Source organism: Galleria mellonella, unplaced genomic scaffold (genome assembly GCF_026898425.1).
Source record: "Galleria mellonella isolate WM207_F2 unplaced genomic scaffold, CSIRO_AGI_GalMel_v1 utg87, whole genome shotgun sequence".
NCBI classification, from domain to species: domain Eukaryota; kingdom Metazoa; phylum Arthropoda; class Insecta; order Lepidoptera; family Pyralidae; genus Galleria; species Galleria mellonella.
The window spans coordinates 320,136-347,223 of NW_026442166.1; the positions used below are offsets into that span (position 1 = coordinate 320,136).

Genomic DNA, 27,088 nt, shown 5'->3' on the forward strand with positions numbered 1-27,088 from the left:
ACCTACTTGAATTACTATGTGTATTTTTTTTTATGCAACTTAGAATTGCAAACAAGCTGACGGCGCACTTTATGGAAAGTGGTAACCATCACCTGTAGATATGAACAGTACCATGGACATAACAGAGTACACTGTTTCGCCTCTGATACCCCCCATGCGTTGCCATTCCTGAGGACTCAGGTGTTATCCCACTGTACCCTGTAAATTCACTGCCATATCCCACTTTTCAAACCGAAACACAGCCATGCAAACACAACTGCTTCACGGTAGAAACACGAATGGGACAGAGGTACCCAAGCAAAGGATTTTTGTACAAAGTCTCTATATTGCGACTTTGGTGAGTGTATCCTGATAGCGGAGGCGTAATAATACCGTTATACAGTTACAGGTTATGGCTTTCTTATGGGGAGAGTTTTACAGTCAACAGGAGGTTAATTGTTAAGGAATCAACATAGAAATAAATATTTTTAAATGTCATACTGATATATCGACACATATTATTATATTGTATAAGTGTAGGTTGGAATTCGGAGCCGAAACATGTTTTCACACATTGAGATGAGTCTCGCTTGCCTTTGATTATGTAATCGCAGGGAGGCGACCATTCCGTATCGATAGCTGTCGATGTTAAAAAAGAAGATTAAAAACTCGATGCGAATTTAAATATAGAACGCGGGGACATTATAAGAGTGATTTGAAAATGGAATGGGAGATGTTTAAATACTTATAATTTATTCGAAAAAGGATTTTCGAATAAATTATAAGTATTATAAGTAGGAAAAAATGCAACAAAATAAATTTGAATAACCGAATAGCTAATCAGGAAACCAGTTAGCCACACCTCCATGCAATAAATAGTTTTTTTTTTTATTATAAATATAAAATATATATTTTTTTCTTTTTTTAAATATGTTTAAAATTTAACATTCCGATGCTACCTCACGAGTGATTAAGCATCGAACCTAAGATCTGAACGTACCGGTTAAATCTTAATATCTATACAGTAATAATGGAGTTAGGGGGAAAGGGATTGTTAGTAATGGGGTCTAATTGACCCATTGCTAGCAATACACCTTATCAGCTCGACCTCCACGCGGTTCCCCCTGGAAACCGTCGTGATTGATTCAAGTGGAATTCGTCACGATGGGCTAACTGACCTGCCTTTTCAACCTCACCTGTCATCCCTCACTGGTGCCCCGCCGGCGTATCCCGATAGCGCAGGCGGGGTTATCATTCCATTATCACCCATTAAAAAATACAGTTACTCAATCAAAAGTTCATATTACTGGCAATAAAAAAAAAAAAAAAAACTAACGGCTAGTGTTGTAACTTCCGCTAAAAAACTATTTTAAGAGAAACTTTTTATAAGATCACTAATTGAGAGTTAGCTGTAAAAAGTCGCTAAATAAATATATCTGTTACCGAGCTCCGTGATCAAATATTATGAATTAATCATTTTAAATATAAATATGATATAAATCATGAGCACATGAATGATAAAAACCCATATTGCGTGTACAAATAGATATTGATTTAATATATACGTAAATATTTAGGAATTACGCGGATCCATTCCGAGTTTGTTTTTTAGCTATTTAAAAACAGGGGCGGGACGGACTGGTATTCTATGAGCACTTATTGCTTCATAAGTTTAAACGACTTTTAAAAGAAGTTTGTTCGTTGATATTCTATTTGTATATATGTTACGCGATAAGTTCTGAACTGATTTTGACTATTTGTTTCTTCTATATTAAATTTGTGACAAATAAATCAGTTTTTTTTTTATACGAATAGAGAACAAGAAAGAAAACAGACAATAACTAACCCCCCTTATTCACACCATTGCTAGCAATATGCCCTATTAGGTCGACCTCCACGTGGTTCCTCCTGGAAACCATCATGAACAATTCTTGTTGAATTCATCACGATGGGGTAACCTGCTTCATCCCCACTTATATATACCTATACCGATACCGATACCGAAAGCGTGGGCGGAATTACCATTTTATTATCACCCATTAAAAAAAAACAACTTTATTCATAAAAATTATAACATCCTACAGACCTATTTGACCTTTTACAGTGTTTCGTCGCTGTCTAACAAATTGAGGAATTAGTGTGAAAGAAAAGGACGGAACCCTTCAATAGTTAAAGTACACATGTTTATGAGAGGTTTGACATTTTTATGAACAAGTCGGTAAAAGTACTTGACTATAGTTGAATAAACTGATCGATTGTATAGATAATATTTTATTAGTGTAATAACTTCTAAGGTTAATGCCACGAAATATTATATGTCAATTAACTTTAGAATCGTTAAGTAACTTTTAAGGCAAACTATTAATTTTAACATCATTATAGCTTATTTATATATTAAATAATTATGTATGGTATCATTCAAACACATTTAGATTACTACAAACTGTATAGATATTTATTAATCTGATGAAATCGGATAATAAATTGAAAACTTTAATTTAGATAAAAAAAAAAAATGTCAGCGTTGCATAAATTGTTCGATCAATTAAAAGAGTGGACGGCCTTGAACTTGACGGTGTTACAGTTTCATGAGATAAATGTGAATTAATTAGAAATATAATATTTCACAATTATATAGTAAATGTCGTAAACAACTATCGAATTTTGACATCATATGTAAACAGATTACTTACGATTAAACCAAGAATTCCAAAGCGAGCAAATGTAACGAAATAAACATCTTAAACATGTTGTCTAGTACGACAAAAAGTTTTGCTTAGATAAAGAAAAACAGCGACTAATATAGTGATATTAAAATATTAATTAGTAATCGACTGAGTTTTAATTTAAAATTAAAAAAAAAAAAACGTATCAATGACAATAATATATGTCTATTATTAGAACCGATTTGAATGAAATTTGGTATCTTGTCTATTATTAGTTAGAATTTATTAAACATAATAAAAAAGATTCGATTCAGAGAGCGAAATAGTGTATCTATAACTCGTATATGCAGCAACAAACTTTTTTTTTATTGATATAATTTTAATTATTCCTTTCCATCCTAAGTTTACCTGGAAGAGATAGCTATTTAGCGATAAGGCCATCCATTGTTGCCTCTTTATCTTGCTTTTATGTAATTAAGTTTATGTAATTAATTATTCATTTTGTTTTTGAACATATTGTTAATTTTTATTATCTGTATCATTATTTAAAGGAAACAGTAAAGAGTTTCCATTCATTCATTCAATTCTGGTGACCATGTCGCGTGTATATTACACATTTTTTTTTTATACAACTTAGAATGGCAAACAAGCTGACGGCCCACCTGATGGAAAGTGGTAACCGTCTCCTATAGACATGAACATACATAGGTACGTACATCGACATAACAGAGTATACCTACTGTTTCGCCTCAGGTGTTATTCCTTTGTACCCTGGACATAAAAATATTGACGTATTCACAGCCTAACCGTTTTCGAAATCATCAATAATTAAATTATAAACTAAATATACAATTAAAATAATTAAGAATGCCGTATTATTGTGAGGAAATAGGATTTTATGGACGTGGCGCAACAGTCAATCTGATTTTTAGTATTACTGACCTACATGCAGTGAGGTGAGGAATGACAAAATGGTGGTGTCGTCGTGTTACGTTACATTTATTTATACGTAGAACGAGGCATTTGACCCTGGGGTCAGCCATAAACCATAAACAAGTCAATAGTGTTATACAAACCTTTTTTTTTCATAATACGTTATAAGATGTACATATTTAATGCAATTACAATCTTTGAAAGAGTTGTATCTATTTTTTTTTTAAATGTCACTAGTTTTTTTTTTAATGGCTGATAATGGAATGGTAACCCCACCCGCGCTATCGGTATACACTGGCAGAGCACCAGTGAAGGATGATAGGTGAGGATGAAACAGGTCAGTTAGCCCATCGTGACGAATTCAACAAGAATTGTTCACGATGGCATAATTTTTAAAGAACTTCTCTCCTCCCCCCGCACCGCTAAAAATAAAACTTAAATACACCAATGTGCACAACTTTACATTCTAAATTCAAATATTTTAAAATGTGGATCAGACACATTTTAAAATTCGAATATTTGAATTTAGAATCGTCTAATCATCGATAGGTATATACGTTCTATTTGTTTTAAAATAAAAATAGTCTGATTACTAAGTTCATATTAAATCTATCACGATTGAAATACCTAGCTATTTTTTTTTTGTAGAGCAAACTTTAAATGTTAAAAGTTGATGTAATATTTACTAATGCATACCCAAATGTTGTTAGAATATGCGTCATGTTGTAAAATTCTCCGCAATGCATAATGCATTAGGATTTCTCTTTTCATTTATAACGTCCTGTCGTCTATTTGTATATGAAACTATTTCTGTCATAATAATTATAGAATTAGATATATTATAAACCTATTAATATTATAAAATATGAAAGTTTGTATGCATGGATGTCTGTTAATCTTTCACGCAAAAACGACTGAATATATTTAAAAGAAATTTGGTACATGAGTAGGTTATACCATAACTTAACGTATAGGATACTTTACATGCCGGTTTACGCGGGTAAAGCTGCGGGATACAGATACTTTTTTTTTTATACAACTTAGAATGGCAAACAAGCTGACGGTCCACCTGATGGAAAGTGGTAACCTTCACGTATAGACATGAGCAGTACCATAGACATAACAGGGTATACTGTTACGCCTATTATACCCCCCATTCGTTGCCATTCCTGAGGACTCAGGTGTTATTTCTCTGTACCCTGTAAATTCACGCCATATCCCACCTTTCAAACTAAAACACAGCCATGCAAACACAACTGCTTCAGGGTAGAAACACGAATGCGACAGAGGTGTCCAAGCAATCGACTTTTGTACAAAGTCTCCCTCTGGTAAAGTATAGTAAATCATATTTCTGTTACCACCCATTTGAGGGGGAGGGGGTAGGAATGGAGATTAAGTTATTTAGAGAACGTTACGATAGACTTTCACGCAGCCCCCCTGGAAACAATCATGGTTAATTTTTGACAAATTCATCATCTCTCACCGGCACTCCACCAAAGAATACTGTTAACTCAAGCGGGGGTACCATTCAAAATAAATAAAAAAAAAAAAAAACATTCAGACTTTTTAAGATTTAAGGAAAATATTATTAATATTATGAAAAGGTATTCTAATATTTAATAAACATACATCTACAGTGAAAAAAAAAAAAAGAATTCCGAAGCGGGCGAGGTTAAGATATTTATTTTGACAATGCCTCCAAATATTTATAAGTATTTGCATAGAATAATAAGAAACAGCTTTGCATATAGGTATGTCATTGAACGAGCTATGTTTTTACTGAACTCGGTTTTTTCCTTGATCGTCATTCGATTTGCATAGAATTTCGTTGAGAAAATATTGTCTCAGTTGAATTTACTCGATTTTGATTTGTTCAATTCGATTCAATCATTTGTTGCTATGTCATGTTGTAACAATATAGGGCTTAAGCTATTAAAGGTAAAGAATCGACATGAACCTTGGAAGGCACAGCAATGTTACATAAATAAATATTACAAAAATGACATAACTACATTTTTATATTACCAAAGGGATACTTTGTACAAAAGTCGATTGCTTGGGTACCACTGTCCCATTCGTGTTTTAACCGTGAAGCAGTTGTGTTTGCATGGCTGTGTTTCGGTGTGAAGGGTGGGATATGGCGTGAATTTACTGGGTACAGAGGAATAACACCTGAGTCCGCAGGAATGGCAACGCATGAGGGGTATCATGGGCGAAACAGTATATTCTGTTATGTCCATGGTACTGCTCATGTCTATAGGCGACGGTTACCACTTTCTATCAAGTGAGCTGTCCGCTTGTCCGTCTTCATCATCAGAAGGAGGGGTATTGCCAGTGGTTGCTACGCTTGGCAGGCGGTTTGGCAACTGCAATTAGGCTTTGGAGATGTTTTAATAGAGATGCTTCTGCTCATCTCTCGCCCTCCCTTAGTCTCTTACAACACTGACGGGAAAGGAAGGGGTGGCTTATTCTATGCTCGAACCACACGGGGACTTCATAGATATCAAGGTATAATAGCTAATATAATCCTTACTAATATTATAAATGTAAAAGTGAGTTTGTTTCTTACTTCATAGCGCCTAAACGCTATTAAGAAACTTGGTTTTTTTATACAACTTAGAATTGCACACAAGCTGACGGCCCACCTGATGGAAAGTGGTAACCGTCGCCTATAGACATGAGGAGTACCATGCACATAACAGAGTATACTGTTTCGCTCATGATACCCCCCAAGCGTTGCCATTCCTGAGGACTGGTATACGCGTTCTATATGGGATGGAGATATATGTAGGGTATTTCTTATCTAATCCAAGTAGACGAAGTCACAGATAAAGGCTAGTATGTACATACATATAAATATCTATTACGCACACGCAAGCAATCTAATTACGTCTTAATTTTTTTTTATATTATTATTTTTTTTATGTTAAAGATTCGCAGATAAAAAGCCTGTGTATCATGTCACAGTTCAGGGAGCAGGCCTTCGTCAAAGAGCTATTCATGTTAGTTACTATTGAATCGTGTATATTGAATATCTTAACAATATTCATGGCAATTTTAATAACTTCTCATTAAATTATGGGTATTTCTGTGGATTTATTTTTTGTATTGTTTTATTTTACGCAGTTTTCGAAATAAAACTGGTAGATCGCAATTATAGAACACTAATAAATAAATACAAATATATTTTACCAGCATCATCTAGATAGGTAGATAGATAGATACTCTTTATTGTTTCCACCAAAAGATTACAATAGTAAACTTATTATAAATATAAATAATTACAAGAAATAATCACAATGAGAAAACAATGGGCGACCTTATCGCTAAGAGCGAGGCAACCTTTCTCTTCCAGGCAACCTTTGGATGGAGAGGAGTATTTACACATTACATTACACACACATTAGATACACACTAATACTTAAATAATGAATAATAATAATAATAAGAAAATACATACTTATCGTGATATACTATTTCGAAAGTGAAAAAAGTGTTGTCCTCCTCTCTCCTACTTGCTGTGCCCAACAGGGTCCATAATTGAAACCTTATGTAATAATTATGTATTATGTATTAATTAATTATTATGGAATGCAATAAATAAATAAATAAATAATTATAAGCAATTTGGTGGGAGGCACGATGAGAGTTTTAAGAAAATAACAATATTTTTGTAAGAAGTCTTAAAAAGTTATTACTTAATAAATGCTACTATACTATTGAAGAATACTTGAATGACAAACAGAATTTATCTTGTAATTTACAAATAAATATATAATTATAAATTGGTAATGATTAAGGGAAAAAAGCGTTGTCCTCCTCTCTCCTACTTGCTGTGCCCAACAGGGTCCATAATTGAAGTTGAAATGTTATCTACTAAACTATATATATATATATTTATATAAAAAATAAATGAATACACATATAAATACATACAAGCACACACAAAAAATATATAAATCTACTTTCAAAACAAGGTTTACAAAAGAATGGATTGACCTCATACTCCGTAACTTTTTTTTTTTTATTTATTAAGACAATTTATAATAGATTTTTTTTTGTCTGAAAGGATATAAAGGAATAAAGGACATAAACAAAAGAGCCACCGTCTATAGACGGAGTGCTCAATCGTTTTGTTTATCAAATCCTTTATTCCTTAGTTATCCTTTTCAGACAAAAAAATAATTTTTTACTAGATTTGTCATAGTTTGTGTGTGCTATGTATGTATTTATATATATATATATATATATATATATATATTGTTATAGAAAGTAGTTTAATAAATTATATATATTTAATATTTTTATGCATTAAAGGTTTTTGTATTTTAGGCACGAAAAATTATTAATTCACTCTTGCGCCAACCGCCCATTTCTATGTTCTCCTTTAACCAAAGGTTGTCTGTAAGGGATTGCCCTAGCGATAACACCGCCTTTTGTACCTTTATGTGTATATTTCAATCTGTATTTATGTTACTGTATTTCATTTGAATTATTCACTTGTCATTGTATATTTTTATTTATGGTGCAATAAAGAGTTAAATAAATAAATAATTTTAGATTGTTTCCATAGACATTTTATAGAAAACAGTTTAGTAGTTTAATTTTGATATCAATATGAACTATATTTGTTACAATAGAAGCTGACATTTTTAACACGATCTTTTATGATCAATTATGATTTTACAACCATTCATGCGTGGGGGAAAGGGATTGTTAGAAATGGAGACTAAAAATCCAATAGCAATATACGTAACCAGGTCGACCTCCACGCGGTTCCCCCTGGAAACTATCATGGTTAATTCCTGATGAATTCATCATGATAGGCTAACTGACCTGTTTTCATTCTCATCTATCACTCTTCACTGGTGCTCCGCCAGCGTATCCCGTTAGCGCAGGCGGGGTTACCATACCATTTTCATCTAACAAAAAAAAACCATTCATGCGTTGCATTGGCCTCTTACCATCAAGTAGGCTGTATGCTATTCTTCCTTGGTGTATAAAAAAAAAGAAGAAAAAAAAAACGACAAATATCAGTGGTATCGTCCAAGCACTGCGACGACCCGGATCCGTTTGTCCAAATTATTATAATCATATGCAAATGCGAATCAGTCCTTGGCCGCTCTGTAGAATTCCACATAATACTAGCATACCCATATATGTACGACGAGTCAGCCAAAACTATTTTGTGTTTAATAATCTTTTGTAACAATATTGTTATTATGTAGATCATATATTTTTTTTTGTCACAACAAACTTAAATGTTAATATGTTTTGTTATAAAATTAATAGGGAGACTTTGTACAAAAGTCGATTGTTTGGGTACCTCTGTCTCATTCGTGTTTCAACCGTGAAGCAGTTGTGTTTGCACGACTGTGTTTCGGTTTGAAGGGTGGGATACGGCGTGAATTTACTGGGTACAGAGGAATAACACCTGAGTCGTCAGGAATGGCAACGCATGGGGGGTATCATGGGCGAAACAGTATGCTCTGTTACGTCCACGGTACTGCTCATGTCTATAGGCGACGGTTACCACTTTCCATCAGGTGGGCCGTCAGCTTGTTTGCCATTCTAAGTTGTATAAAAAAAAATAACAAAGAATAAATCATTGTAATTTTTGTTTCCAATATTTGCACGCTTGATCTAAGTAGATTTTGTAAGGTACATTCAATTTATAAAATCAAATTGAATTTAGACCCAAAATCATTGCCAATAAAGTTATTTATTTATTTATTCATTTATAAAGACTTTATTATTTTTTTGCGAGAACTCGTTTGTTGACTGTAATGTTTGTTATGCAAACTAGGTGTGTACTGTGACTTTGTTCGTGTGAATTAGAATTGTTATTTTAGCCGTTAACTGTTCACTGCTGGACATGAGCTTTCCTCATAAGGGGGGTTTTTGATGGGTGAAAATGGTATGGTAACTCCGCCTGCGTTAATGGGATACGCTGGCTGAGCACCAGTGAAGGGTGATAGATGAGAATGAAAACAGGCCAGTTAGCCCATCATGACGAATTGAAACAGAATGAAACCGCGAGGAGGTCGACCTGGTTGGGTATATTGCTAGCAATGGGATTCTCAGTCTCCATTACTAACAGTCTCTTTCCCCCTCATAAGGGGGGGTTATGCCAGTAGTTGCCACGCTCGGCAGGCGAGTTGGCAACCGCAGTCAGGCTTTAGAAATGTTTTAAGAGGGTCGCTGCTGCAAATCCCTCGCCATCCCTTAGACGACTCTTGCGAGACCCACAAAAATAGAAAGTTATTTTATGCCGGGATCACACGGCCATATACTTAAGATACTTTGGGGGGGGGGGGGAAGAATTGTCAGTAATAAGGTTTAACTGATCCATTGGTAGCAATACACCTTATCAGGTCGACCTCCACACGGTCCCCCCTGGAAACCATGATTAATTCTAGTGGAATACGCAGGCGAGGTTACCATTCCATTATGGGTGATCCATTTCTACACAGTAAGCCAGTGTATCGGGGAGCTGGTCTCATTCCCAGACACCTAATGTTCCTCCCAACACTCTATCTAACTATTTGTGTGTTCATATATATATATATATATATATATATATATATATATATATATATATATATATATATATATATATATTATCATCCATTAAAAAAAAAGATATTTTTAGAAAAATATTACTATTTATTGTAATTTATGCGTTTTCTAACCAAACATAATCGAACGAAACTGTCGGTTTAAAAAATACGCAAAAAGGTTATCAAATTGAATGAATTTTAATTCAATACGTTTTAAACTCATTATTAAAAAAAAAAAATACTATTAAAAAAAATAATACGACCCGTATAAAGCTGTCATAGGTTTTATATTTTATGAAAATAATTCACAAGGTCAACAATGTCACGCGAGATCATCACAATTTTCACGCAATATATTAAACAAAATTAATGATCATTTCGCGATAAAAATGACATGATGACACATACACACACACACACACAACGAGTCCACGAACAAAAGTACAAAACTATGATTAGCATACGGAATCGCTTAATATGCCTTATAATAAGATTTATCGCCGCAAATTGACTTGATGAGGTCGACTCCTATTTTTGTGTTAACTCTATTGTTTTGACAGATTATGTTATGTTATTTAATTTATAAATAGAATTTAGATTACCAGAGGGAGACTTTGCACAAAAGTCGATCGCTTGGGTACCATTTGTCCCATTCGTGTTTCAACCGTGAAGCAGTTGTGTTTGCATGTGTTTCAGTTTGAAGGGTGGGATATGGCGGGAATTTACTGGGTACAGAGGAATCACACCTGAGTCCTCAGGAATGGCAACGCAAAACAGTATACTCTGTTATGTCCACGGTACTGCTCATGTCTATAGGCGACGGTTATCACTTTCCATCAGGTGGGCCGTCAGCTTGTTTGTCATTCTAAGTTGTATAAAAAAAAAAAAAAGATTTGAATAAAGAGTCTAATAGACTCATTATAGATGTGTTAGAGTTGCTGTCAATAAATTGTCCAATTTTGTAGACAAATTAGATTCAAAATATTTGAATTTAGAATGCGCAATCAATAATTTACGAGTGTAAATAAGTTCTGCTTCGCAACATGCAGTATTTCATTTCGCAAGTAAGGTGACTTCAACCGTTGTAAAATAATAAAAAATGGAATCAACATCGAATTAAATCGTATTGATTCTATAAAGAATTAACATAGTTAAATATTACGGAAGGTTACTCTTACGGCTTATCTTTACCAGAGGGAGACTTTGTACAAAAGTCGATTGCTTGGGTACCTCTGTCCCATTCGTGTTTCAACCGTGAAGCAGTTGTGTTTGTATGGCTGTGTTTCGGTTTGAATTCGGTGAATTTACTGGGTACAGAGGAATAACACTTGAGTCCTCAGGAATGACAAAGCATGGGAGGTATCATGGGCGAAACAGTATACTCTGTTATGTCCATGGTACTGCTCATGTCTATAGGCGACGGTTATCATTTTCCATCTGGTGGACAGTCAGCTTGTTTGCCATTCTAAGTTGTATAAAAAAAAAGATCAGCATCGGTGAGCCGTAAGGACTCCCGACACATGCTGAGTAAGAGCCTTTTTAGGGACTAGAATTTGTTCTTATTGTCAGCTTTTTTTTAGTACGTTTGTTCCGTTATGGAACAGGCTAAGGTCGGAGACCATGCTGCCTAATTTTCAGTATGTTAATTTATCTGAAATATTATTGTTAGCTATGGTAATGTCTATGTAGGCCACAAAAATTTTTTTTTTATTCCATTCTTTTTTCGTTCAAAATTAGCGGCGTATATGTAATACATAATACAAAGTATAATATAATATAGACGAAATGAGATTTGGGTTTTTGGATCTTTTTTTTGTTATTTGAAAGAATGCATACAGCCATCTTTTATCATCGCACCGCTCGCCATCCACAGGGAATTCATACTCACACGCTTGAACCTAAATGGTCACGTACAGTACGCTTTCAGAGAAGTTTTCTCTCGCGTACGATCAAGCTGTGAAGTGAGCTCCCTGCCGAGTTCTTTCCTAGAAACTACAGTATGGGTTTCTTCAAAAAGGGTGCATTAAGATTCTTTCAATGTCCCTGATATTGCAGGCCATAAGCCACAGTGAACGTTTATGTCGGACTGTATGCATGTTTGCCAGCGTTGTGACATAAAAAAAAGTTTCTCTGAAATGATGTTTTGTGAAATTCAAGCTAATTAACTGTGTCTACTTGGCTGTATTTCAGCAAGCAAACTAATGATCCATCTGATATAAAGTGAAATAAAAAAACCGACTTCAGTTGCGGCAAAATCCGTTATTTTAATTTAAAAACTAAACTATTGAACCGATTTCGATATAATCTCTACGTGATTAATATGTAAGTATATCCTTTAGGATGAAAAAAGAATTTTTCAAATCGGTTCACAACTGACGGAGTTATGAGGTGACAAATATAAAAAAAAAAAACATACAACCGAACTGAGAACTTTCTTCTTTTTGAAATGTGTTTGTAAAAAGTAATTTAGTATTGTTTAATTTATTTAATTTATAGTATTGTTTAATTTTGTGTTACCTTCACTTGTATTACATTTTGTGCAAACTTTAGTGGCTGTCAAATTACGATTTGACTACACCAAAAGGAGACTTTGTACAAAAGTCGATTGCTTGGGTACCTCTGTCCTATTCGTGTTTCAACCGTGAGGCAGCTGTGTTTGCATGGCTGTGTTTCGGTTTGAAGGGTGGGATTTGGCGTGAATTTACAGGGTACAGAGGAATAACACCTGAGTCCTCAGGAATGGCAACGCATGGGAAGTATCATGGGCGAAACAGTATACTCTGTTATGTCCATGGTACTGCTCATGTGTATAGGCGACGGTTACCACTTTCCATCAGGTGGACCGTCAGCTTGTTTGCCATTCTAAGTTGTATAAAAAAAATTTGTGTATAATTATGTACTGTTCCAGCTGTCTTAAATAAATAAATAAATAAATAAAAATAAAGAGAAGCTATCGACATCAGTGCATGGTACAGAGGTATCACTTCACTAGCCGCGTGTCCGGTCCGCTCGTCCTTTCGCAATGCCCCCGGGCCGAATTATGAAAGCGAGCTTCACGTGTTTACGTTACAAGAAATATTACGTACGCGGCCGTTTGAGACCTAGTGCATCGGTCATAACGACGTATGCATTATGTCGTACTGTTGTTTTTTTTTTTAATGTCTCCAAAAAGAAGGTTAAAAGTATGCATTTAAGACAAAGATGCAATTACGTCAGTTGCAGGAACTACATGCATAAATAACGTAAAGAAATAGTTTTCAGTTTGGCTCGGTTTTTTTTTTATTCTTTAATGCAGATTTATTGGTTATGCAAAATGTAATAAATTGTTATTATTATTATTAATTTTGCCGCGTGGTCATAGAATGGGCTACCCTTTCCTATCTCGTAGGTATCATAAGTGGCGTTTAAGGAAGGGCGAGGAATGGGCACTAACGTTCCTCTTAAAATATCTGCAAAATTTCTCAGGAAATTCTGTTAATGGTCCCATACAATTTTTGTAATTTGAATTTTTTTTAATTAAAAACTTAATGTTTTTTTCTTTATTTCTTTCTTTAATAACTATAATTGTATTACGAACAAAAATATACAAATTTATTTTTACTTTTATTATTAAATATCAGAATATTAAATACCAGAGGGAGACTTCGTACAAAAGTCATCTGTTTGGGTACTTCTGTCCCATTAGTGTTTTACCCTATCGCAGTTGTGTTTAGATTACCGTGTATTATTTTGGTGGGTGGGATACGGCAATAAAATTTAAGGATACAGAAGCATAACACTTTAGTCCTCAGAAATGGTAATTTATGAAGGATATATTATTAGTAGTAGATCAGAGTATACGCGACACAGTATACTCTGTTGTCTATGGTACTGTTCACATTTATATGGCTTCTTTGCCATTCTAAGTTGCATTAAAAAATAGATTTATATAGAGCATTTGGCGATAATAACAATAAATAGACATTAAAAGTATGATTGACAACAATAAGACCATAAACGTGGTCTCCTACGTTACTACTCCTGAAAAGTAAAGATTTCTCTCATGTCAAGAATTACTTTACAGTTTTATTTATTTATTTATTTAGATAGATAATTCATTTGCATTACTTACATCACACAAAATTACAATACAAAGATACACATAATACACAGTAAAAGAGATAAAAGAATGAAAAACAAAAAAAAAAAACCGAAAAGCAAAATATATAAAACAACAATTTCCTTTTTTTTTAATTTACAAGAAACATGGTAAATGTATAGATGCTAACAACAAGTATAAGTCTTCATATTTCGCCATAATTAGGCGTGCAAAATTTAAAACTTAAAAAGAATAAATGTTAATTAAATGAGTCATTAAAACTTTTAAAAGTCATTAAATTATATAAAAAAAACAAATACGTCAAAAATATAGAACACTTGTCAACAATAAAGAAAAAAGAAATGTCACTGTCAAATCGTGGACAATTGATAACAGCTGTCAAATTATTAAAAAAAAAATTCAATAAGCATGTTATTTTGTGTAATGTATGAATCAATTGCTATAATATTGTAAGTATATATGTATATGTGTATTTATACTATTAAATATAATGTAATTAATTTAATATTATCTAGTTTGTTTTAAATATTGTCACAATATTGTACACCGCTCTACTCGCTGTCATTGATGCTCCTTTCCACTTTGGGTGTTGCTGGAAGAGAACTCCATTAGAGTTAAGCTCGCCTTTGTACATTTGATTACCTCTGTCATATTCTTATAACTGGTGTGTACAATAAATAATTAAATAAATAAATAAATATTGACCAGATTCGAACTCACGACCTTAGGGTCTACAAGTGGGGCCAGTATATCACTAGGCCATGAGTGCCACAAGGCTCATTAATTAAATACATATGTATGTTTAGAATAACCCGTTTCACTAAAGACACTTCTGTATGTTGTCACCGTGAAACAAGTTTTTAATAGTTTAAAATATCATGATTCATCATTTTGAAATACCTCAGTGAGCTGGTGGTTTAAATTGGCGTAATGATATTTAGAGGTCCCGGGTTCGATGGAAATATTACTTGAAAATATTTATTTGATTCTAAATAAGATTGTATTCCGTAATAAATTTCACTTCAATTTTACTAAAATTAGTTATTTTTATTTAAAAACTAAACTACTAAACTGATTTTGATAAAACTCCTACGGGATCAATTTGTAAGTATAACTTTTTAGGTAAAAAAGAGAATTTTGAAAATTGGTTTATAACTGACAGAGATATGTAAAATTATGATAAAAAAAAAGAAATCTTCGTTTTTTTTAAGTCGGTCGAAAAATCCATTTCGCCTTTAAAATATATACCATAAAGTAAAATTTATTCGTTCGAAAAAAGTATTATATATATATATATATATATATATATATATATATATATATATATATATATATATATATATATATATATTATATGTATATATAATTTAAAAATTTAAATTAATTCGTCGTATAATATACAAAAGGTTTACTTTTTCATAATATTTATGTATTTATTGCAATTTAAAAGAAAGCAAAAAAAAAAAAAAAAAAAAAAAAACTATATTTCTTAGTGTATTTTGTACATATGTTACACAACATACTTGTCAGCCCCAAATTGATTTTAATGTTTGTTTTATTCAAAAGAATTTAGTACCGCGAGTTTGAATAATTTTATAAAAACTTAAATTGATTATTTTGCTGAAACAAAAACTTAAATCATTTGTATTCCGCGCAGCATGCTAGCGTGACTAAATTATGTGTTAACTTACAGAACTTTCTAAATTATCACTCCAGAGAATTACGACAGGCAATCAATAGTGTGTGTCTAGGACATTCTAGGACATTTAAACAGATTTAAATGATATTTCCTACGAGACACGTGAACATATCTCGTACCTTTAGATTATACAGATACAGCTTCGAGTCTCAAAAACGGGTCAACTTTTTCAGCCAATTGTCAAATTAGCTGACTCGTTTTTTTATCAGTGTTCTATATACTTACGCACACAATATATCTTTACGTATCTATATTTAATTGTTTAATAAATAAAATGAGTTTTTACACATTAAAAAGACGTAAAAATTATAAAATAAATATAGAAGTTATAAAAGAATCATTCATAACGCACGCAATAATCACGCAAAATTGTATGAAAAAGTTGACCCGCTTTTTTTCTCGAAGCAATTTGTAGGGAGAAACTTTATCTATATAATTTAAGCTTGTATCATACAGAATTTTTTATGTATTGATTAAACAATACTAAACAGTTTTTAGAAGACCTCATTATAATAAAAAAGGAAGAAATAATTTATTCATAGAATTATATAATATTATAAAAAGATAGAGTAAGAAACAGTGCAATTAGAGAGAAGCGTAGACTGAAAGACGATGTAGTGACAAAAATCGAAAAAGGAATGTTGCGTTGATTTGGCCATTTGGAGAGGATGGATGAAGGAAGAATTACGAAAGAGATTTATCGAGCAAGAATGAATGGAGATGTCGGTAGGGGCCGCCATGTCGACCAAATAGGCGACGTGCTGAAGAAAGGCCAAATTAAAAGTACCTAATTATTTATACCTAACAGTATTTAGAATGTGGAGGAAGCGAAAGAGGTTTGTTTGAATCGAAGCATTTGGCGTTCCATTGTTTCTGCCTATTCTAATAGGAGACAGGCTTGACAAATATGTATGCATGTATGTATATAATATATAATAAGTGAGATGTGTCTACAAAATTCACACAGTTAAATATGTTAATAGTAAAATAAATACACAAAAACAGTACATATTATACTAGGTGTCACGAAATTTAATTCACACATTGCATTGGAAAATTAGTAACCTTTTTGACTAATGAACTCTTACTTATAAAAATGGTAATCAGACAATGTCTCTATATAGAAGATATTGAGAGGTTTTAGTAACCCTAATAGAAGCTGAAACTATAATTTTTAGAAATATTATCTATCAGTCTGTCTGTATATTTGTGACGGTAATTAAATTAATTTAAACATAAAAAAAAAACACTCAGCTTATAGAATGATTTCCCTGCAGAGGTTTCCCTAAGAGACTACAGCATGGGGTTTTTCAAAATGGGGGTAAAGAGGTTTCTTCTTCAAGGTCGGCAACGCGCGCGTAATACCTCTGGTATTGCAGCCGTTCATAGGCTACGGTAACTGCTTACTATCAGGTGGGCCGTATGCATGTTTGTAACCTCAGTGGTATAAAAAAAAATTGGTTTTCCTGCTTTTGAAATCCACGCGTCGAAAATAACAGGGGAATAGCTAGTAATTAATAAGTCCGCATTACTAACGATCCCCCCCCCCCGGGATATAAAGCTAGTTTTTTTTATATAGTTAATTTTATTATAACTTGCTTTAAAATTCTTACGGCGTCGCTGTTACATATGAAGACGATTAAACGTTTTATGTGAATTCCTGCATAATTTGTATATTTACTGTTTATCTTGGATCATTATAGTAAACAATTTAATCCGTCGATAAATAATTAAATAACAGTGACCTTTACCCGATTACGTAGACAAAAGTTCGTTATTCAATATATGTATTCAAGGCTTACCCCCAAAAGAATTTAAACTCGAATCACGTTTAAAAGAAATAATAGATTTAATAATAATAAAACAGGTAAGAATATGGCTGACACCAAATACTTTGTATGTTTTTTTTTTATACAACTTAGAAAGGCAAACAAGCTGACGGCCCACCTGATGGAAAGTGGTAACCATCGCCTATAGACATGAGCAGTACCATATACATAACAGAGTATACTGTTTCGCCTATGATACCCTCCCATGCGTTGCCATTCCTGATGATTATGTCAATCTAAATGATTAACTGTATGGTTGTTTAAAAACGGAGGACTTAAATGTTTTTCGAATATAAAGATTTGCTTTTTTTTTTTATAATACAGTGGGAAAACGAGCATGTGACTCACCACACACACACACAATGGTAAGTGACTTCTACCGTTCATGAGCACCAGCAATACCAGACGCATTGCGGGGGGAATAGGATTGTTAGTAATTGAGTTTGACAACCCTATTGCTAGCAGTATACTCTACCAGGTCAACCTCCACGTGGTTCCTCTTGGAAACCATTTTGAATAATTCTTGTTGAATTCGTCACAATGAGCTAACTGACCTGCTTCATCCTCACCTATCATCACTCACTGGTGCCCCGCAGGTGTATACCGATAGCACAGGCGGGGTTACCATTTCATCACCACCCATTAAAAAAAACCAAGGTATTGTAGATGTGCTGCCAGTCTTTTTAACTTTGCTATGAAATTCGTTTAATTTTTTTTTTATCACAATTAAACAAAGATTTCTTTAATAGGTGATAATGGAATGGTAACCCAGCCTACGCTATCGGTATACACTGGCAGGGCACCAGTGAAGGATGATAAAGCAGGTCAGCAGGTCAGTTAACCCTTCGTGACGAATTCCACAAGAATTAACCATGATGATTTCCAGGGGGAACTGTGCAGAGGTTGACATGACAGGGTATATTGCTAGCAACAGGAGATCACATCTCCATCACTCTTAACCAAGATTTTAGATAGAACGTATTGTTTCAAGTTGGTAGTGACGTAGTTCATAGAGTAGGAGGTGTGTCAGGAAGAGGCGTCTTTCACCGACTTCTGATTGCTGTCAAAAATGATGCACGTTATAATGCAGCAGTAGACAAATGGAGGGGGGGGGATTGTTAGTAACAGGATATTCCCTTTTAAAAGGCCGGCAGCACATCTACAATGCCATTGGTGTTGTGAGTGACCATGGGCGGCGGTAGTCACTTACCATCAGGTGAGCCGCACGCTCGTTTGCCCGCTGTGTTGTAAAAAAAAAAACAAAAAAAAAAAGAAACTAGTAACCCCATTGCTATCAATATACCGTCTTTTTTTAATGGATGATAATGGAATGATGACCCCGCCTATGCTATCGGTATACACTGGCGGGGCACCAGTGAGGGATGATTGGTGAAGGTGAAAAGGCAGGTCAGTTACGCCCATCGTGACGAATTCAACGATAAATTAGACACGATGGTTGCCAGGGAGAACCGCGTGGAGGTCGAACTGATAGAGTATATTGATAGCAATGGGAACTAACCTCCCCATTACTAACAATCCCTTCCTCCCAATATAACCCTGTCAGGTCGACTTGCACGTGGTGTTTCCTGGAAAGCATTGTAGTTGATTTCAGATCAATTCGATACAATGGATGAATTGATTTGTCATACTCTACACCTATTATCACTTTTTCATACCACAAATGTGGCAAATAAGCATACAGCCCGTCTGATGGTAAATTTATTGGTGCCTACCTGCGTACACCGACAGCATAAGTGGGGTTACTATTCCAAAAAAAAACAGTCGACAAAGAGAGGTCTAGATAGGCCGTCAACGGTCTACCATTTGTTGTCTGACGTATTGTTTTTTACTTATTACTCGGATCCTCTATCTACCCCGTAAAGGACATAGTGTGAATATCATTGGCTTTTATAAAAAAAAATCCAGAAGACGAGGGGCTTGCTACAGTAGGCGCATGTGTATTATCAGACATATCTTTGCGAAGCTTTTCTCGCATTTTGAGGTGGGCACAAGATTATTCTTGGGTGGGCATGGGTCAGCCGGTCCCCAAAACAAATATACCTATCGTGAATATATATGTATATATAGATTTATGATATGTATATAATTGTTTACTTGCAGTTTCTCATTGATGTCTTAATCCCAGAAGATAAGAGTACATTTGCATTATTTCGTGCCAAGATCCGGGATGACGTAATTGTGTATGATGAGCAATAATCGTCCTTATAGCAATAACGTTAAGAATTACACGATTAATGGAAATACAATTGGAATTTTATGGCCGGTTAACAATAGATTTGAAAAAATATGATTCAATACTCGTATAAAGCTTGTGGTTTTTCTCATGTCTTACATAATATCGATGTAATGGATACTGAAGTGTTATTAAAAAGTCTTGTATTTATGTGGAAATCCGGTATATACAAGTGTGGAGTAAAATGATTTGTCTCAAAGGTAGTAAATTTTTTTTTTATGATTGTTGTTGCATGGGAAATGGTAACTGTCGCCTGTAACAAGACAGATTATACTGTTTTGCCCATGATATGAATTAACGAAATCTCACAGTACAACTAAAGAAAAAAGACGAATTGGGAATCGTCTGCATTTGGAAGTCGATTAAAAAAGAAATCAACATTATCGTTTTCGTTGAAGGCACGCCACTGTTAAGTCACCGCACCTTATTTTGAACGGCAATGTTAAATAATAACTATTAAAATATTTCGCTCGTGGGCGGCTCCAATTCACCTTTTAGGCGCCGAGTACTGATTTAGTTTATATTCAATCATAATATTTTAATATTTTGTTTAAATAAAACAACAGCTGAGTTTCTTGTTCATTTCTCTGAGTCAAATTTGCATTCTGGATGTAATTTTTTTCTTTCACTGTACTTTTTTTTGTACTCTTTTAGCTTGTGGGCGGCCCCAGTTTCACTTTTTAGGCGCCGAGTACTGATTTAGTTTATATTCAATCATAATATTTTAATACTTGTAAATTGAAACTTTTGTTTAAATAAAGCAACAGCTGAGTTTCTTGTTCATTCTTCTGAGTCAAATTTGCACTCTGGATGTGATTTTTTTCTTTCACTGTACTTTTTTTTGTACTCTTTTAGCTTGTGGGCGGCTCCAATTCACCTTTTAGATGCTGAGTACTGATTTAGTTTAATATATTCAATCATAATATTTTAATACTTGTAAATTGAAACTTTTGTTCAAATAAAGCAACAGCTGAGTTTTTTGTTCATTCCTCTCTGAGTCAAATTTGCACTCTGGATGTAATTTTTTTCTTTCACTGTACTTTTTTTTATATTCTTTTAGCTTGAGGGCTACTGAGTTTCTTGTTTCGACTAATAGAATTTAATGATCCGAGCAGTAAGTACTTTATATTATTCTCAATTTCGTGTATAATATAGTACATATATGTCATATATCTGTAAATATATTTGTTATTTATATATATTTATTCGTTTATATATGTAATTTTAGTATGTATGTATATCTATAATTAGTAGTACCGCATTCGAGTATTCTGACACTTCCCTATGGTTGACTGGGAGTGAATGCTTTAAGCTTTAAGTCCGACACAGCGGGACACAGTGGGACACTTTTTGTATATGTTATTTATATTTTATATTGTAAGTTTACTGGCAATAAATGTTTCTATTCTATTCTATTCATAATACTAATACGTCTTTTGCCTTTATTAATTAGTTATTTTTTTAATTTTCTTTAGCAATTTTTGCTTCGTACGAACTACATTACACTCCGCAAAATGCTACTAAAATAATGAACATATGGTTGTCTGTAGGAGATTGGTCTGGTTTATATTTTTATGTGTTTTAATGCATTACAGTTTATAATTAATAGAAATATTTATTTATTTATTTATTTAAATATTTTTTATGAATAAAATAAAATATGACACAAAAGACGGACTTGATGCTGGTAGCATTTCTCTAGCAGTCAACCTTTGGGATGAATAGTGAATCACGAACGCGGTATCCTATCCCAATAATGTAGTATTATTATTGGGATATGTCTACGCGGATAGCTGAAAGCACCGTTCACATCTTGGGGTGAGCATCTTACAATTCCGGGGTGAGGGGGGAAAGAGATTGTTAGTGATGGAGACTGCGAATCTCATTGCTAACAATATACCCAACCAGGTCGACCTCCACGCGGTTCCCCCTGGAAACTATCATGGTTAATTCGTTGAATTCGTCACGATGGGCTAACTGACCTGCCTTTTCATCCTCACCTATCATCCCTCACTGGTGCCCCGCCAGCGTATGCCGTTAGCGCAAGTGGGGTTACCATTACAGTATCATCCATTCAAAGGTTCTTCTTTTTAAAAAAAAGAAAGTTCTTCTTGCTTCTGCTTCTTTTTAGAGTCTTTATATCTCTATTGTATATTATTTTGTAAGTTCCACGTAACGATATAAGTTCAGTTCGCTTCAAGGTTGAATCGCAAATTTTTTTTATGCTGCTTAGAATGGCAAACAAGCTGACGGCCCACCTGATGGAAAGTGGTAACCGTCGCCTGTAGACATGAGCAGTACCATGGACATAACAGAGTATACTGTTTCGCCCATGATACCCCCGATGCGTTGCCATTCCTGAGGACTCAGGTGTTATTCAACTGTACCTTGTAAATTCACGCCATATCCCACCCTTCAAACCGAAACACAGCCATGCAAACGCAACTGCTTCCCGGTAGAAACACGAATGGGACAGAGGTGCCCAAGCAAACGACTTTTGTGCAAAGTCATTTGCTTGGATGGTATTGATAGATGTTTTTTTTTCTTATAAATGAAAGAATGTCTGTAAGTCTGTTACGTGTTAACACCTAAACTACTGATCTGACGGCGGTGACTGGTACAGATGGTAGCATTAGCCTTGAACCAGTAAAAAGGTTTCAAAAATAGTTTATCAAAACGCATATGTTTTCGTGTGTATGTCACGCGATGTCTTCGTCTGTACTAGACTGATTTTGTTGATTATTTTTGCAATCAATAGGACGTATCTTGGTGTTGATTTTGTATTAATTTTTTCGTGATTAAAGTAGCTTTTTTTGTAGGGCAAAATTTTATATTATTTATGTTTAGATAATTTATTAGGTTTGTTTTGTTTCGCTTTTTAAAGGGCAGGTGAAGCTGTCACTTTCGAGACTTTGTGTACAAGGAGTGTAGCCCCGAAACTGTCATCAACAGAGAGAGCCACTTAAGCACTTAATACTGAACTAATTGAAATATAAATTATGTTATTATTATTATTATATAGATTATTAAACAGAATTAGACATAATATTAAAAAAGGAACGAAAAAAAGAAATATTTTTGTTCAAGTAAACTTGGATTTAAGCATTTTTGAATAGTCATTTATTTATTACCTATAATTTAATTTCATAGTGTTTATTTAATAATGTACTTTAAAAACGTATGTAGCTTAATATATATGGTATATTGTGCAGACTAAATTACGGGGGAGAACTCTAGAAAATAAAATACCTTAAGATTTTTTTTTAATTTAAAGTTTTAAAAATAAAAAAAAATATAGGATTAATTTTAGCAATTGATTTGTTCTTAGTTATTGGCATATTGCAAATCATTATTTCAAAATTTTGAGTATAGGTAACGAATTCCTTGTTTTAAGAAACAGAATGTAACAGACCATTGCCATGAAGTAATAAAGCTTATGTGAAATGAATAAAATAAAAATTAATAATTAAATTCATATTTTAATTCTAAATTCCAAATTATCTTGTGTATAATGAAAGACAAATACAGGCATGAATGTCCTCAGGCGCGAAATAATTAATATTCATTCATTTATTTTGTTATGGAATATTTATGGTATCCATGAAATTGTAATATAGAACAAGTTTATATGTGATAAACAAGATATTAAATAATATAACATGATTTATGATATATAAATTTACATACAAAATATCCTACCCATATAGTACGTGTAAAAGACATCAACTGACGCATGGAGCGCGGGAAATATATATTTTAATTTTTTATGTATAAAAATCTAGTGTTAAATTTATAAATTACAAAATTAATTAATATTATAATTATGTATAAATATATTGGAAAAAATAAATTTAAATTAAATCCTAAATAGATTGAATTAAAAAAAAAATAACCCATCGACCTCACTACCTGCTCACTGTTAAAAAATAAAACATAGGAACTTAATTTAAAAAGAGAACACTCACATTCAAATTCGAAATTCAAAATTATAATTGAATAAAAAAAAACTCACATAAAACGTCACGGCTACCACTCCACAATGATAAGCACAACACACTGAAACGTTTCACGATGTCTCTTCGATATTTAAAACTTCGGTGACGTCACTCAACGTTTTATTTTTTTTTTAAATTAATATATTTAAAAACGTTACGCGTCGCGCGTTCAGGTCGCAAGAACAAACATCTGTAGTACTATGTTGTCGCTTATATACTTAAGGTACGTTTATGAAACAAGCTTGTTATGTGACCTCGGCGGCGCTGCATCGCTGTAAAGCGAATCATTAATGATTCACACACGGATGGATATTTGTTTTATAATTTCTTTTTAAAGGAAAATTATAAGAAGAAATAATGAATAATAACAATTATTGACCTCCGCGGAGGTCGTAGGTTTCACGTATCAGCTAATTTAGGTAATGAATTAATTGTATAAGGTTTTGGTTGGCGCAAAATATGCGTGCAAAGCACCAAAGAGGGGCAAAATTCAGTGGATTTTGTACAAAGTCATCTAAATTTTCTATGGTGTAAAATTTACCACAGAAACAATGGTATACCATCCTTTCACATTATTTTGTCACCAAACAAAATTATTTAATAATTATTATTAATTATATTTCACAGTATACTTTGTTATGTCCACGTTACTGTTCATGTCTATAGGCGCCGATTACCAATTTCCATCAGGTGGGCCGCCAGCTTGTTCGCCCATTCTAAGTTGCATAAAAAAGCTCCTATTTACATAGGAGCTTTATAATATATATATTATAATATTACTATAACTTTTTTAAAGACTAGCAATCCAACCCGGCTTCGTACGGGTAGATAAATTTTTCAAAAATAGTATATAACCTACTTTACTCGCCGACAATGTAGCTTTCTATAGGTGATTTTTTTTTATATCGCTTCAACAGTTTTTAAGTTTATCTATTACAAACAAACAAACAATCGTTCCTCTTCATAATAGTAGTATAGACTACCTGTATCCCGCAGCTTCGTTCGTTAGAATCAATATGTAGAATATACGATACTCTAAGTTAGCTTATCCGTGTACCAATTTTCATTCAAATCTGTTTAGTAGTTATTGCGTGAAAGTGTATCAAATAACCATCCATCGTTGCAAACTTTTGCATTTATGGATGCAGTATATATGGAAGCTGATAAGCCAACATATGTTACTATTAAGGATGAATATGGCTGTGAAATGGCCGTGTGGTCCCGGCATAGAATAAGCCACCCCTTCCTTTTTCGTGGATGTCGTAAGAGGCGAATAGGGGAGAACGAGGGGTGGGCAGCAGCGTCTCTCGTACAGCATCCTAACTGCCTACCAAGCGTCACCACGCTCCTTATTTCCAAAATTAAAATTTTTAATTCGATATTACAACGAAATCTTTATTTTAACAATGAATATGAATTAAATTTCTAATAGATTATAATTTTTAAAAATTTTGTCAAAAATTATACATAAAACAGTATTTTTTTATATAATTTAGAATGGCAAACAAGCTGACTGTCTACCTAATGTCAGAGACGCAGTTAGGTTAGAAATGTTTTAAGAGGGACGCTGCTGTCCATTCCTCGCCGTCCCTTAGTCGCCTCTTACGACATCCACTGGATAGGAAGGTGTGGTTTATTCTATGCAGGGACCTGTCTGTATGTCTGTTACGTTGTCGGTCTTGTTACGCTTTACGATACTTTTTTGTGGAACTAATTTTAAATTAAGAGATTATTTTTAGAAAAATATTGACAATTAAGTACCACGTAATTAAATAACATCTATTTTAATTAATTATCTATTTAAAAACATGTCTAAATTAATAATGGAAAGAGGAAAGATTTAATTTATTTGTTTGTAATGGATAAACTCAAAAAAATGAACCGATTTTAAAGATTCTTTCACGCATAGAAAGCTTCACTATCAATGAGTAACAAGAACTATATTTTATTTTGAAGAAACCGTGCAAAAACAGGGCGGTTTGCTAGTCAATAATACTAATAATCGAATTTCCTTTGTGTAAGATACATTTTATAGGCAACTCTTTCTCTTATCGAGCTGCCCAGTTATGGAATAAACTCCCTTTCCACATACAAGAGAGTCCTTCTATTACTTCTTTCAAGAAAAGGTTCAAATCACATTTCCTTTCATTTGAGTTTTTTTTTTGATGGCTGAAAATGGTATAATAACCCCGCCTGCGCTACCGGGATACGCTGGCGGAGCACCAGTGGATTGTTAGTAATGGAGACTGAGAATCCTATTGCTAGCAATATACCCAATCAGGTCGACCTGCTCGTGGTTTCCCCTGGAAACTATCATGGTTAATTCCTGATGAATTCGTCATGATGGGCTAACTGGCCTGTTTTCATTCTCATCTATCACCCTTCACTGGTGCTCCGCCAGCGTATCCTGTTAGCGCAGGCGGGGTTACCATACCATTTTCACCAATCAAAAACCAAGTAAGTATGTAGATAACAATACAAAATAAACCAAACATGTCCTTAACGGATAAGAATCCGGAATCATTATATGATTTTTATTTTATTTACGTTGAATTGAATATGCAAAATGGAAAGTGGGCATGCGGTTTAATTAATGAACATCACGCAACCCTTTGTACAGGGTAATCTGCAAGTAACAGCACAGATAATATATCTGAATATAAATTTTTACCCGCGACTTCGTTCACTGCACCGAAATATAATTACTGATCGGGATAAAAAGTGGCCTATTTATTTATTTATAAATTACCACACTTATAGTATCCCAAAACGTGTAGTGAACCGTAGGTTTATATTCTTCTTTTCATTTAAGAGTTTCCTCTTGTCGGTGCAACTAATTCATGCATCTTCCTCCAGCCAGCTCTATCCCAGGCCATATCCTTTATCTCCCTATACGACATGACACCTAGTGTTTCTTTTATCTGTCCCATGTAGTTATTCCTCGGTCTTCCTCTTCCTCTTTTGCTCTCTATCTTTCCTTCTACTATGCTCTTAAAAAATCGTCATATCGTATAAGGTGGCCCAGCATTTTGCCTCTTCTATTCTTTATTATTTTAAAGTTTATTATGCAAACT

General features: G+C 33.6%; 1 protein-coding gene across 1 annotated transcript in view; it reads right to left on the reverse strand.

The window, feature by feature from the left end:
- Positions 1 to 24,203, reverse strand: part of LOC113510950 (serine-rich adhesin for platelets) — a 74,543-nt gene extending 50,340 nt beyond the window's left edge. Inside the window, exon 1 of the mRNA XM_052902020.1 lies at positions 24,032 to 24,203. The gene's annotated coding sequence lies outside the window, so the exon portion shown is untranslated. The remainder of the gene's footprint in view (positions 1 to 24,031) is intronic.
- Positions 24,204 to 27,088: the final 2,885 nt, after the last annotated feature.